Genomic DNA, 13,109 nt, shown 5'->3' with positions numbered 1-13,109 from the left:
ATTAGCTGGGCATGGTGGCACATGCCTGTAATTCCAGCTACTCGGGAGGCTGAGGCAGGAGAATTGCTTGAACGGGGACCCAGAAGGCGGGGGGGTTGCAGTGAGCCAAGATCGCACCACTGCACTCCAGCCTGGGCCACAGAGTAAGACTCTGTCTCAAAAACAACAACAACAAAAAGGAACTTAAGAGTTAAAAGAAAAAAAAAGTAACAGTAATAATCTCTATGACACTATAATAGTGAGTATCTGTCATTATACATTTGTATAATGATACAAAATGCAAATTACCAAGAATGAACCCTAAAGTAAACTATAGACACTGGGGGATAAGGTATCAATGCGGGCCAATGTAGGTTCATCCACTGTAATAAACATGCTACTCTGGTGCCAGATGTTGAAAGTGGGGGAGGCTATGCATGTGTGGATGCAGGGTATATATGGCAACTTTGTACTTTCTGCTCAATTTTGCTGTGAACCTAAAAGTGTTCTAAAAAATAATGTCAGCCAGGCATGGTGGCTCACGCCTGGAATCCCAGCACTTTGGGAGGCCGAGGTGGGCAGATCACAAGTTCAGGAGTCTGAGACCAGCCTGGCCAACATGGTGAAACCCCGTCTCTACTAAAAATACAAAAATTAGCCAGGTACGGTGGTGGGCGCCTGTAAACTCCTACCTATTTAAGAGGCTGAGGCAGGAGAATTGCTTGAATCCGGGAAGCGGAAGTTGCAGTGAGCTGAGATTGCGCCACAGCACTCCAGCCTGGGTGACAGAGCAAGACTCCATCTCGGAAAAAAAATAATAATAATAATGTCAAGGCTGGGCACTTGGCTCACACCTGTAATCCCAGCATTTTGGGAGGCCGAGGTTGGCGGATTGTTTGAGTCCAGGAGTTCAAGACCAGCCTGGACAACATGGTGAAACCCCATCTTTACAAAGAAAACAAAAATTAGCCGGCCACTGTGGCATGCGCCTGTAGTCCCAGCTACTTAGGAGGCTGAGGTGGGAGCATCGCTTGAGACCAGGAGACAGAGGCTGCGGTGAGCCAAGATTGCAACCCTGCATTCCAGCCTGGGCAACAGAGTGAGACCCTGTCTCCAAAAAAAAAAAAAAAAAAAGATTTTATTTAAAAAATCTGGATGTTTTTTACTATTCACTTTGCCCTATATACCTTAAATTCAGATCCGTTTCTAAACAAAGATTAATAATATGAATAAAAATTAGAGTCCTTCTGCCAGCAAAAGCAAACTGCATAGAATTAAAACGTACCATCTTTGATTTTACTTGGTTGATTTACTAAATTACAAATTTAGGTAAACATCTCTATCATATAACTTTACATCATATAAACAAAAAAATCTTACCTAAAAAAGAGTTCACTCTTTAATAATCGCTCACTGCAGCCTGGAACTCCTGGGCTCAAATGATCCTCCTGCCTCAGCCTCCCAAGCAGCTAAGAACACAGGTGCACACCACCACACCTGGCTAATTTTTTTTTTGTTGTAGAGACAAAGTCTCACTATGTTGCCCAGGCTTGTCTCAAATTCATGGCCTCAAGTAACCCTCCCACCTCAGTCTCCCAAAGCACTGGGATTACAGGAATGAGCCACCACACTTGGCCAATAATTCTTCTTTATAGTGCAGTCCTCTACATTCTCTGCCTTGCTTTTCCAGAGTAATATTGTCTTTTACTTTAAAAATGTAATAGGTTCTTCTTTCTAAATTATTATAATGAAAATTAAAGTCAAAACCATACTAGATTTGGTGTCAGTTGGAGTCTAGCAAAGTATTTTTAAAAATTTTTTAATTAAAAAAAATTTTAAACCACACTATATTTTCACCATTAATATTTTGACTAACATTTTCCAGTAAAAGCTATAGAAACTTACAACTGCAAAAGAATGCTTTTGCTCCTAATTTTTATACATATGAATTTGTTTAATTAATACATTTTGCTTTTATTATTCTTGATAAGGTGTTTTACATAACTGTCAGAAAAGCTGTCAAAACATATGACTATTTCTAAATTCTTATGAGAACTGCTGCAGGTTCCTCGTTTTAAAAACTAAAATGAGCTCTATTTCAAAAATTAAAATGAGCTATATTTCTAAAAGATTAGTTTTACCTTGTCTAGTAACCAAAATATCTTTGAATTTTTAATGCTAGTCTGCTATTACAATTCTTTAATAATTTTGTAGATGTCATCTGACAAAAGCCATAAACAATAAAGATTTGAAATAACAATGCTGATCCACAATTTTGCTTGTAAAACATTTTAGACAATTTATTCATCCACTCAAAAAATACTCCATAAATCAAGTTTGTATACATAAACAAAAGCTACAAAGAGTAAAAAAAGAAAAAAAATCAATGTACCTAATATAAATCAATGTACCTGGAGAGTCCCAGGCTTAGAAAATTGACAGGTTTTCATTTTGAGTAATCTTTTTTTTTTCCTTCTTTCTTGAGACATAGTCTTGCTCTGTCATTCAGGTTTGGGGGTAAAGTGGCACAATTACGGCTCACTGCAGACTTGACCTCCCCAGGCTCAAGCAAACCTCCCATCGCAGCCACCCAACTAGCTGGGACTACAGGTGTGTGCCACCATGCCAAGTCAATTTTTGTATTTTTTGTAGAGACAGGATTTCGCCGTGTCACCCAGGCTGGTTTTGAAGTCCTGAGCTTAAGCGATCCTCCTGCCTCGGCTTCCCAAACTGCTAGCACTACAGGCATGAGCCACTGCGTCAGCCACTTTGAGTAATTTTTCATATAACTAAAAATACATTTAAATTACTAATAGGAGGTTGCAGTGAGCCGAGACCACGCCATTGCACTCCAGCCTGGGTGACAGAATGTGACTCCATCTCAAAAAAAAAAAATTGCTAATAGGAATATGTGTTATGAAAAAGACTATTTTCTCATCTTCCTCACCTTTATTTTTTACTTTTTAAGGGTACATAGTAGGTGTATATATTTATGGGGTACAAGAGATGTTCCAGTACAGGCACGCAATGTAAAACAAGCGCATCATAGAGAATGGGGTATCCATCCCCTCAAGCATTTATCTTTTGAGTTACAAACAATCCAATTACACTCTTTATTTGTAAAAGTACAATTAAGTTATAATTAATGATAATCGCCCCCACATCTTTTCTTGTAAGAGTAGCCAATGTCTTATTGCCTCAAAAATTTTATCACAAAATTGCTATTTTCAATTTTTTCTTTGAAGCTATTAAGAGTACAAAATTTTCCCCAAAAAGCTGTAATTCCTAGATATGAAGTTCTCTCTGAGGAGACAGTATTTTGAAGATAAGGCTCAGCTGGGCACAGTGACTCACACCTGTAATCTCAGCTGCATAGGAGGCTGAGGTAGGCTGATTGCTTGAGCTCGCAAGTTCGAGGCCAGCCTGGGCAACATGGTAAAACCCTGTCTCTACAGAAAATACATAAATTAGCCAGGTGTGATGGTATGCACCTGTAGTTTCAGCTACTTGGGAGGCTGAGGTAGGAGGATGGCTTGAGCCCAGGAGACAGAGGTTGCAGTGAGCTGAGATAGCACCACTGCACTCCAGGCCAGGTGATAGAGCCAGAACTTGTCTCAAAAAAAGAAAAGAAATGAAGGCTCACTGCTTCCCCTGCACACTTTACTTGGTTGAAACAAATAAAAATAATAGAATTCAAATAACCTCAAATCATGGAAAAAAATATTATCAGAACTAACCTCTAGTTCTTGGTTACATTTTTAGAATGTGGTAAATGGGCATTAAATGAAATTCTAACCTTAAATAACCAACTATATCTTAATAATTATCAAGAAAAAGTACTTTTTTTTTTTTTTTTTTTTTTCAGAGCCAGGGTCTCCGTGTGTCACCCAGGCTGGGGTGCAGTGATGCCATTCTAACTCACTACAGCTTTGAATTCCTGGGCTAAGGCGATCCTCCCAGCTGACGTGGCTGGACTGGGGGGCCACACTTAATGAACCATGGCTGTAAGAAGTGATCCTGAAAGTGATCCTGAAAGCACAAATGAAGGGACTTCTGTACAGTCTTACAGTGAACAATCTGATTCATGTCAGTCTCCCCATGAGATTCTCAAGTCTATGAGGTAAGAAATCATTTCTGATTTTGCTTACATTACATCTTCTGGGCATACCATAGTGCCTAATACAAAGTAGGCACCCAATAAATGCGTTAAATGGATTTTTTAAAAGTAATCTGAATTATTTTTAATTGTTCACACTTTAAAAATACATGAAATCCAAAAGATGTTTAATTGCATCATACTTTATGTTGTCTACAATATAACTAGGAAATGTCTCTCTTTCAGAAAGCTTTCCATAACCTACTCCTCCACCCTCCTACCCAGGGTGGGCTCAGATAAGTATGCCTCTTCTTAATGAACTCTTTTTACTTTTCTCACAGCACTTAGCACTTAAACCTATTTATGTGTTTACTTCCTATCTGAACAGTAGAGACTGTCTTTTCTCATCTTTTTTTTTGAGACAGAATCCCACTCTGCTGCCAGGCTGGAGTGCACTCTCAGCTCACTGCAACCTCCGCTTCCCGGGTTGAAGCAAATCTCCTGCCTCAGCCTCCTGAGTAGCTGGGACTACAGGCGTGTGCTACCACGCCCAGCTAATTTTTGTATTTTTAGCAGATACGGGGTTTTACCATGTTGGTCAGCATGGTCCTGACCTCACGTTCTGCCCGCCTCGGTCTCCCAAAGTGCTGGGATTACCACGCCTGGCCTCTAATCTGTTTTTAATAAAACAAATACATTTACATGGTTGAAAAACAGTACTGTCTTGCCAACTCCCAATTTCTCTCCTCAGAGGCAACTACCTACTTTCAATTATTTTTATTTATCTCCATATTTCTAAATAACATGCTTAAGATAATACTTCTTGTTTTGTTTTAGCTTTTTTTTTTTTGATACAGTATCTCACTCTGTCACCCACGCTGGAGTGCAGTGGCATGCAGTCATGGCTCACTGCAGCCTTGACCCCCTGGGCTCAAGCCAGCCTCCCACCTCAGCCTCACAGGCACACACGACCACACCTGGCAATTTAAAAAAAAATCTTATGGAGACAGAGTCTCACCATGTTGCCCAGGCTGTCTCGAACTCCTGGGCTCAAGCGATCCTGCTGCCTTGGCCTACCCAAGTGCTAGGATTACAGGCATGAGCTACCATGCCCGGCCTTAGCTATTATCTGCTAACTTCCTACATGAAAGGTATGGATTTAGCTATCTCAAATATTCCCCCTAAAAACATATATAACTGTGCAACGTAAGTACCTCCCCACCCTACCACCATCCTCCTAGGATGATTTTAATAAGATATGCCAATATTATTCACAGTTAAGCCAACTATACTGTAGCACAGAGTTTCCTAGATGTCCCTAAAAATTACTTTCTCCTTTTTCCTGAGCACATGACTAGTCTACATTTCACAAACTTCTCTGCAGTCTGATGTGGCCTTCTGATAAAGTTCTTACTTCCTCATGCTTTCTCTTCTCACTGAATAAAATTCTCAACTGCCCAGCTTCAATCATCCAACCAACCATCATGTTCTAATCCAGACCAGTGAGTCTCAAACTTTTGTGTATAGGAATAAACAACTAAATGCGATTCGATTCAGTAGATTGGGAGTGGGTTCCAATATTCTGCATTTCAAACAAACCCAGGTCATGTCCACTCGGCTAGTCCTTGGCCATACTTTTGGTGAGACAGCAGGATCAATGTAACTTAGGCCCCTGAATGTCCACATGGAACAAACTACTCATCTAGATTTCCTGACCACACTTATCCAGCAACTATTATATGAGAAAGGAATAAAACTCTTTGTTTTTTAAGCCACTCTATTACTGGATCTACCTTTTGACTTAAGAAATATATATACTTAATCACATTTCCCTTTTGGTATACTTTTCAGTTTTACCTGAAATTAATTGCTGCTTCATTTTTCTTAAGCTTCTTCTACATACCTATCAATAATTCATTGACAGAACTATAAATATCTTCTCAGTAAGATCAAACACATCAAGTAATTTGGTTTTGTTGTTGCTGTTCTCTCCTTGGATATCCCTTCTTGGGAGCTTTCTGGTCGTTACTATACTTTCACTACAGTTGTCGTTATACTGAGACTTCCTTTCACTATCATCCTACCAATTCCCTTACACTGTCTCATGTTGACTCTTCTTTTTACCTCTTCCATGATTTACTCCCTTGTTTTTGGTGGAACATACCCTCCAGCAGCTTTCTAAGAAAGGAAACATGAGGCCAGGCACAGTGGCTCACGGCTGTTATCCGAGCACTTTGGGAGGCTAAGGCAGGTAGATCACTTGAGGCCAGGAGTTCAAGACCAGCCTGGCATGGCGAAATCTCGTCTCTATTAAAATACAAAAAAAATTTAGCCAGGTATGGTAGCACACACCTGTAATCCCAGCTACTGGGGAGACTGAGGCACAAAAATCACTTGAACCTGGGAGACGGAGATTGCAGTGAGCTGAGATTGCGCCACTGCACTCCAACTTGTGCAACAGTGTGCGACTCAAGTCTCAAAAAAAAGGAAGAAAACACGGAAGACATTGAAGAAAATAATTATGCCCCACTTTCGATATTTCATTCTATGTAGAGGGATACCCGTTATCATAACATTCCTGACCTCTTTCCACTCCCCTCATTCATTCCTTGCCTAAGGAGAAGAGGTAACTTACTTCATCAGTGAGTTTGGGAAAATAATCCAGACAAAACTTAGCCTCGTCCCCTCTCCTTCCCATTCTGTTCCATCATACTCTAACATTTACAGGTGTAAGCCTCACATAGGGCCTGCAGTTGTTCAGCTCTGCTGGTTCCTGAGGGCTAAGTCTGCCTAATTCTGGCACTTGGTATCAGTAAACCAGTTGAAAGTATAAGCCGCCTTCTCCAAACTGAACTTTATCAAAAATAAAATTATAAAAACTAAATAAAAATAAAATTATATTCTGGTCTCCATATGCTTCCTTTGTTTCACCCAATTTGTTGAAAATTCAGGAAAGCAAAAGGGGTGCTATTTATTGGACCCCCGTAAACTCCAACCAGAAGTAAATTTTATAAAACTGCATATTTGAAATGTCTTTATTGTATCTTCACACCTCATTTGGTTAGGTATAAAATTCTAGGTTAGGGCCAGGCACGGTGGTTCATGCCTGCAATCCCAGCATTTTGGTAGATTGAGGCGGGAGGATCATTTGAGTTCAAAAGTTCAAAGCCAGCTCAGCAACATGGCAAAACCCTGTCTCTACAAAAAAAAAAACCAAACAAACAAAAATCAGCCAAATGTGGTGGTGCATGCCTGTGGTCCCAGCTACTTGGGAGGCTGAGGTGGAAGAATCACTTGAGCCCGGGAGGTCAAGGCTGCAGTGAGCCGTGATGGCACCACTGAACCCCAGCCTGGGCGACAGTGCAACACCCCGTCCCAAAAAAATAAAATAAAATTCTAGGTTAGAAATTATTCATTCAAAATGTTTTCAATGATTTCTAGTTTCTGGGACTAGCAGTGAGAAAATTATGCCATTCTTATTCTTTACCTTTTTTACTGACCTGTTTTTTTCTCTAAGAAAACTTCTAGGATGATCTCTTTGCTTTGGTATTCTGAAATTTCCAAGCAATAAGCCTGCTGTAGATATTTCCTCATTCATCTTGTTGCATAGTCATCTTGTTGCCTAATCAGCTGGCTCTGTTCATCAGTAATTCACATCATTCACTTCTGTAAAATTTTTTTCTTCTATCTACTATAAATTCCTCCTTTTCATCTGTTCTGTTCTCTTTCTATTGCTCCTATTAATTAGACTTGGGCCTCCTAAATTGATTCTCCAATTTTCTTATCTTTTCTCTCCATTTTTCCACCTTTCTTTTTATTCTCCTTCCTAGGTCATTTCCTCAACTCTATCTTCCAACTATTCTATCATATTTTTTACTTCTAAGAACTCTCGCTCTCTAATTATTCCTTTTTACAGCACTCTGATCTTGTTTCACAGTTATAATGTCATATTTCTAAAGACCACTAATATTCAGAACACTAAAATTCTTTCTCAAACTTTTTTCTGCCCTCTGTATTTTTTGTTCTCTGGCATTTTGTGCCCTGGGCAATACTGTTTATTTTCTTCTCTACCAAGCATACCAACATATGCATAATAGGAGTCACAGAAAGAAGAAAGAGAAGGGTGTAGAAAAAATATTTGAAGAAACAATGGTCAGAAACTCCCCCAATCTGATGAAAGACACAAGTATATACCTCCACAAAGCTCAATAAACTTTAAGCAGCATAAACTCAAAGAAATCCACACTGAGACACAGGGTCAAACTGTCAAAACCAAAGAGAACTTTGAAAGGAGCAAGAAAGTTTAACTCATCAAACAAAACTTAACAGCTGATTGCCCATTTCTCACCATGGAAATGAGAAGGCAACGCAGTGACATATTTGAAGTCCTAAAAGAAAAAAGCTGTGAACTAAGAATTCTCTAGCCAGTAAAACCACCCTTCAAGAATGAAGGAGAAATTATATTTCCAGATAAACAAAAAGTGAGAAAGTTCATTCTGATGTACAAGTGCTAAAAGAAATTCTTAATGCTGAGATGAAAAGACACTAGACAATAACTCAAATCCATAACAAGAAATAAAGAACACTAGTAAAAATAACTACACAGGTAAATATAAACGCCAATCTTATTGTAATTTTGGTAACTCTTGGGTTTTTCCCTTTTACATGATTTAAAAGACAAATGCATAAAAATTCATTACAAACCTCTGTTAACAGGCACAAACTATACAAAGATGTAATCTGTGACAATAAAAATATAAAGGAGGAGAGAAAGATGAGTAGGAGCAGAGTATTTGCGTACTATTTAAACTAAGCTGTCATTATTCAAACTAGGTTGTTATAAATTTAAGATGTTAATTACATCGTTATCCCCAAGGCATCCACTAAGAAAGTAACACACACACACAAAATCAAAACAGGATTATAATTCTATAAAAAATCAACTAAATACATAAAAAGGCAGCATTAGAGGAACAAAAAGCATAAAAAACATATGGAAAAGAAAGCTAAATGGCAGAAGTAAATCCTTCCTTACCAGTAATTACTTTAAATGTAAATGAATTAAACTTTCCAATTAAAAAGAGAGATTGGCCAGGCATGGTGGCTCACACCTGTAATCCCAGCACTTTGGGAGGCCGAGGTAGGTGGATTACCTGAGATCAAGAGTTCACAACCAGCCTGGAGAACTTGGTGAAACCCTGTCTCTACTAAAAATACAAAAAAATAAGGGGGCGTGGTGGTGGGTGCTTGTAATCCCAACTACTTGGGAGGCTGAGGCAGGAGAATCACTTGAACCCAGGAGGTGGAGGCTGCAGTGAGCCAAGACTGTGCCACTGCACTCCAGCCTGGGCAACAAGAGTGAAACTTTGTCTCGAAAAAGTAAAATTAAATTAAATTTTAAAAAATAGGCCGGGCGCGGTGGCTCACGCCTGTAATCCCAGCACTTTGGGAGGCCAAGGTGGGCGGATCACGAGGTCAGGAGATCGAGACCATCCTGGCTAACATGGTGAAACCCCGTCTCTACTAACAAAAAATTAGCTGGGCATGGTGGCGTGCGCCCGTAGTCCCAGCTACTCGGGAGGCTGAAGCAGGAGAATCGCTTGAACCCAGGAGGCGGAGGTTGCAGTAAGCCGAGACTGTGCCACTGCACTCCAGCAGCCTGCGCAATAATAGTGAAACTCCATCCCAAAATAAATAAATAAATAAATAAAAATTTAAAAAAAAGAGACTGGCAAATTGGAAAACACAATCTATCATCTATCTACAAGATTCACTTTAGATACAAAGAGCAAAGGCGTTATAAGAAAAAATGAAAAAAGATACTCCAAGCAAAGAGTAACAGAGAGAGCTGAGGCTAAATTATTATCAGATAAAATAACACTTTAAGTCAAAAAAGGTTACAAAACACAAAGACAGATATTATATATTGATAAAAGGTTCAATCCAGCAAGGACATATAACAGTTATAAACATATGCACCTAACAACAGTGACCTAAAATATAGGAAACAAAAGTTAACACAATTGAAAAGAGAAATTGTTCTATAATCATACTTGGAGACTTCAATACCCCACTTTTCAATAATAGAACAACCAGACAGAAGATGAAAAAGGAAATAGAGGATTTGTGTAACACTATAAACTAATTTGACCGGCTGGGCACGGTGGCTCACGCCTGTAATCTCAGCACTTTGAGAGGCCAGGGTGGGTGGATCACCTGAGGTCAGGAGCTCAAGACCAGCCTGGCCAACATGGCAAAATCCCATCTCTACTAAAAATACAAAAATTAGCCAGGCATGGTGGCGTGTGCCTGTAATCCCAGCTACTCAGGAGGCTGAAGCAGGAAGATCGCTTGAACCGTGGAAGCAGTTTGCTGTGAGCCAAGATTGGGCCACTGCACTCCAGCCTGGGCAACCAGAGCGAAACTGTCTCAAAAATAAATAAATAAATAAACAAACTAACTAATTAGACTGGCTGGGCATGGCGGCTCATGCCTATAAGCTCAGCACTTTGGGAGACCAAAGTGGGCATATCACTTGAGGTCAGGAGTTCAAGAAAAGCCTGGGCAACATGGTGAAACCCCGTCTCTACTAAAAATACAAAAATTAGCCGGGTGTGGTAGCCCACACCCATAGTCCCAGCTGCTTGGGAGGCTGAGGCACAAGAATCGCTTGAACCCAGGAGGTGGAGGTTGCAGTGAGCCAAGATTGCATCACTGCATGCCAACCTGAGCGAAAGAGACTCCATCTCAAAAAATAAAATAAAATAATTAGACCTAACAGATATATAAAGACTCTATCCAACATCAGCAGAATATACATTCTATCCACAAAGGGCATGTAACATGAAAGACAAATAAATGCTCTTGTTTTGGCAACTGAGAAAAAAAAAAGGGAGCTGGGTGGGGTGGTTCATGCCTGTAATCACAGCACTTTTGGAGGACAAGGTGGTAGGACTGCTTGAGTCCAGGAGTTTGAGACCAGCCTAGGCAACACAGGAGACTCCATCTCCACAAAATATAAAAAATTAGCCAGGCACCTGTAGTCCCAGTCTCAGGAGGCTGAAGTGGGAGGATCACTTGCACCTGGGAGGCAAAGGCTACAGTGAGCTGCAATCATGCCACTGCGCTCCAGCCTAGGCAACAGAGCAAGACTCTGTCTAAAAAAAAAAAAAAAAAAAAAAGAAAGAAAAAGAAAAGGAAAGAAAAAAAAGAAAGAAAAAGGAAAAAGAAGATAAAAGAAATATGAATGATCAAAGAATCCTATCATATCTTTCCTTACTAAAGTTACTTCCCTGAATTAAACATTTATTCTAAAAATGATGATGCAGAAGGAAAGGGAAAGATAGTGCAATTCATATCTCCTTTTCCTTTCATTCCTGCCTTACTTATCATCAAGTTAAAGAGAGTGCTGAGGCCAGGTAAAGTGGCTTACACCTGTAATCCCAACACTTTAGGGCGCCAAGACAATTCTCCCACCTCAGCCTCCCAAAGTAATCCTGGAATTACAGGTGTGAGCCACCACTAGTTATACAATTTGTAGATCATTTGTACTGGGTTGCAAAGTTACAGAATCACTATTTCAATAGGGTAAGGAACACAACAGTAACCATGCTGATGAAGGGAAAGGATAAAGCCAAAAAGAGGCTTTACAGAGAAATTAGGGATAGATTAAAAAAAAACTAAAGAAACATTAAAAATACATATACGATAATTCAGAAAATTTTGGTTAGAAGAATCATTTTGAATCATATGAATAGGAGCTATCAAGGAAAGTAGAGTTGAATATCACTAGAAGACAGAAATTAAGGAAATAAAGTGTTAGCTACATTCAATGTTATGCTTCCAACTGCCCAATATGGATGTCAGGAATTACACCAAAGTATCAGTGAATATAAAGGGGTGACCTAGAGATTCCTAGATTGAAATGACAATGTCAGATAAGAAATATAGCCAGCAGGACACCAGTCTCACAAGAGAACGAAGAATAGACAGTAGGTAGTAAACTATGGATATAATTTCCTGGCTTTGAGGAAACAGGTATGGGGGGAAAAGCAATGTTCAAGACATTACCCACATTAACAATGCCACAAGTTCCTACAAAAAGTCCTGGAGACAAATTTTCAGTTTTAAAAAAAGATGGCAGGGCAGGGGGCAGTGGCTCACACCTATAATCACAGCACTCTGGGAGGCCGAGGCGGCCTGAAATGCTCAGGACCTCAGAGGTCCTGAGGTCAGAGTTTGAGACTAGCCTGACCCACATGGTGAAACCCTGTCTCTACCAAAAATACAAAAATTAGCTGGGAGTGGTGGCTCACGTCTATAATCCCAGCTACTCAGGAGGCTGAGGCAGAAGAATCACTTGAACCAGGAGGCGGGGGTTGCAGTGAGTCAAGACCATGCCATTGCACTTCGGCCTGGGTGACAAGAGCAAGACTCCATCTTAAAAAAACAAAAAAACAAACAGGCCAGGCACGGAACTACAGGCTCACACCTGTAATCCCAGCACTTTGGGAGGCCAAGGCGGGCAGATCACAAGGTCAAGAGATCGAGACCATCCTGGCTAACATGGTGAAACCCCGTCTCTACTAAAAATACAAAAAAATTAGCTGGGCGTGGTGGCGGGCGCCTGTGTTACCAGCTACTCAGGAGGCTGAGGCAGGAGAATGGTGTGAACCCGGGAGGCAGAGATTGCAGTGAGCCAAGATCATGCCACTGTACTCCAGCCTGGGCGACAGAGTGAGACTCTGTCTCAAAAAAAAAAAAAAAAAAAAAAAAAAAAAAAAAAGACCGGACGCGGTGGCTCATGCCTGTAATCCCAGCACTTTGGGAGGCCAAGGCGGGCAGATCACCTGAGGTCAGGAGTTTGAGATCAGCCTGGGCAACACAATGAAACCCCATCTCTACTAAAAAGACAAAAAAATTGCAGGGTGTGGTGGCATGCACCTGTAGTCTGACTTCTCAGGAGGCAGAGGCAGAAGAATCACTTGAACCCGGGAGGTAGAAATTGCAGTGACCTAAAATCGCACCACTGTAA

General features: G+C 40.3%; 1 protein-coding gene across 23 annotated transcripts in view; it reads right to left on the bottom strand.

Moving 5' to 3' along the window:
* Positions 1–13,109, bottom strand: part of TUT4 (terminal uridylyl transferase 4) — a 129,551-nt gene that overhangs the window by 103,826 nt on the left and 12,616 nt on the right. For 2 of the 23 annotated variants that reach the window (XM_054554722.1, XM_063718845.1), the window contains exon 1: positions 672–816. The exons of the other annotated variants lie outside the window; for them this stretch is intronic. The gene's annotated coding sequence lies outside the window, so the exon portion shown is untranslated. Of the gene's footprint in view, positions 1–671; positions 817–13,109 lie in introns of those variants that run through there. 23 annotated transcript variants of the gene reach the window in all.

This window comes from Pongo abelii, chromosome 1 (assembly GCF_028885655.2).
Source record: "Pongo abelii isolate AG06213 chromosome 1, NHGRI_mPonAbe1-v2.0_pri, whole genome shotgun sequence".
In the NCBI taxonomy this organism is placed as follows: domain Eukaryota; kingdom Metazoa; phylum Chordata; class Mammalia; order Primates; family Hominidae; genus Pongo; species Pongo abelii.
Note: the sequence above shows the minus strand (reverse complement) of the source record. Positions and strands in the feature narration are given on the sequence as shown.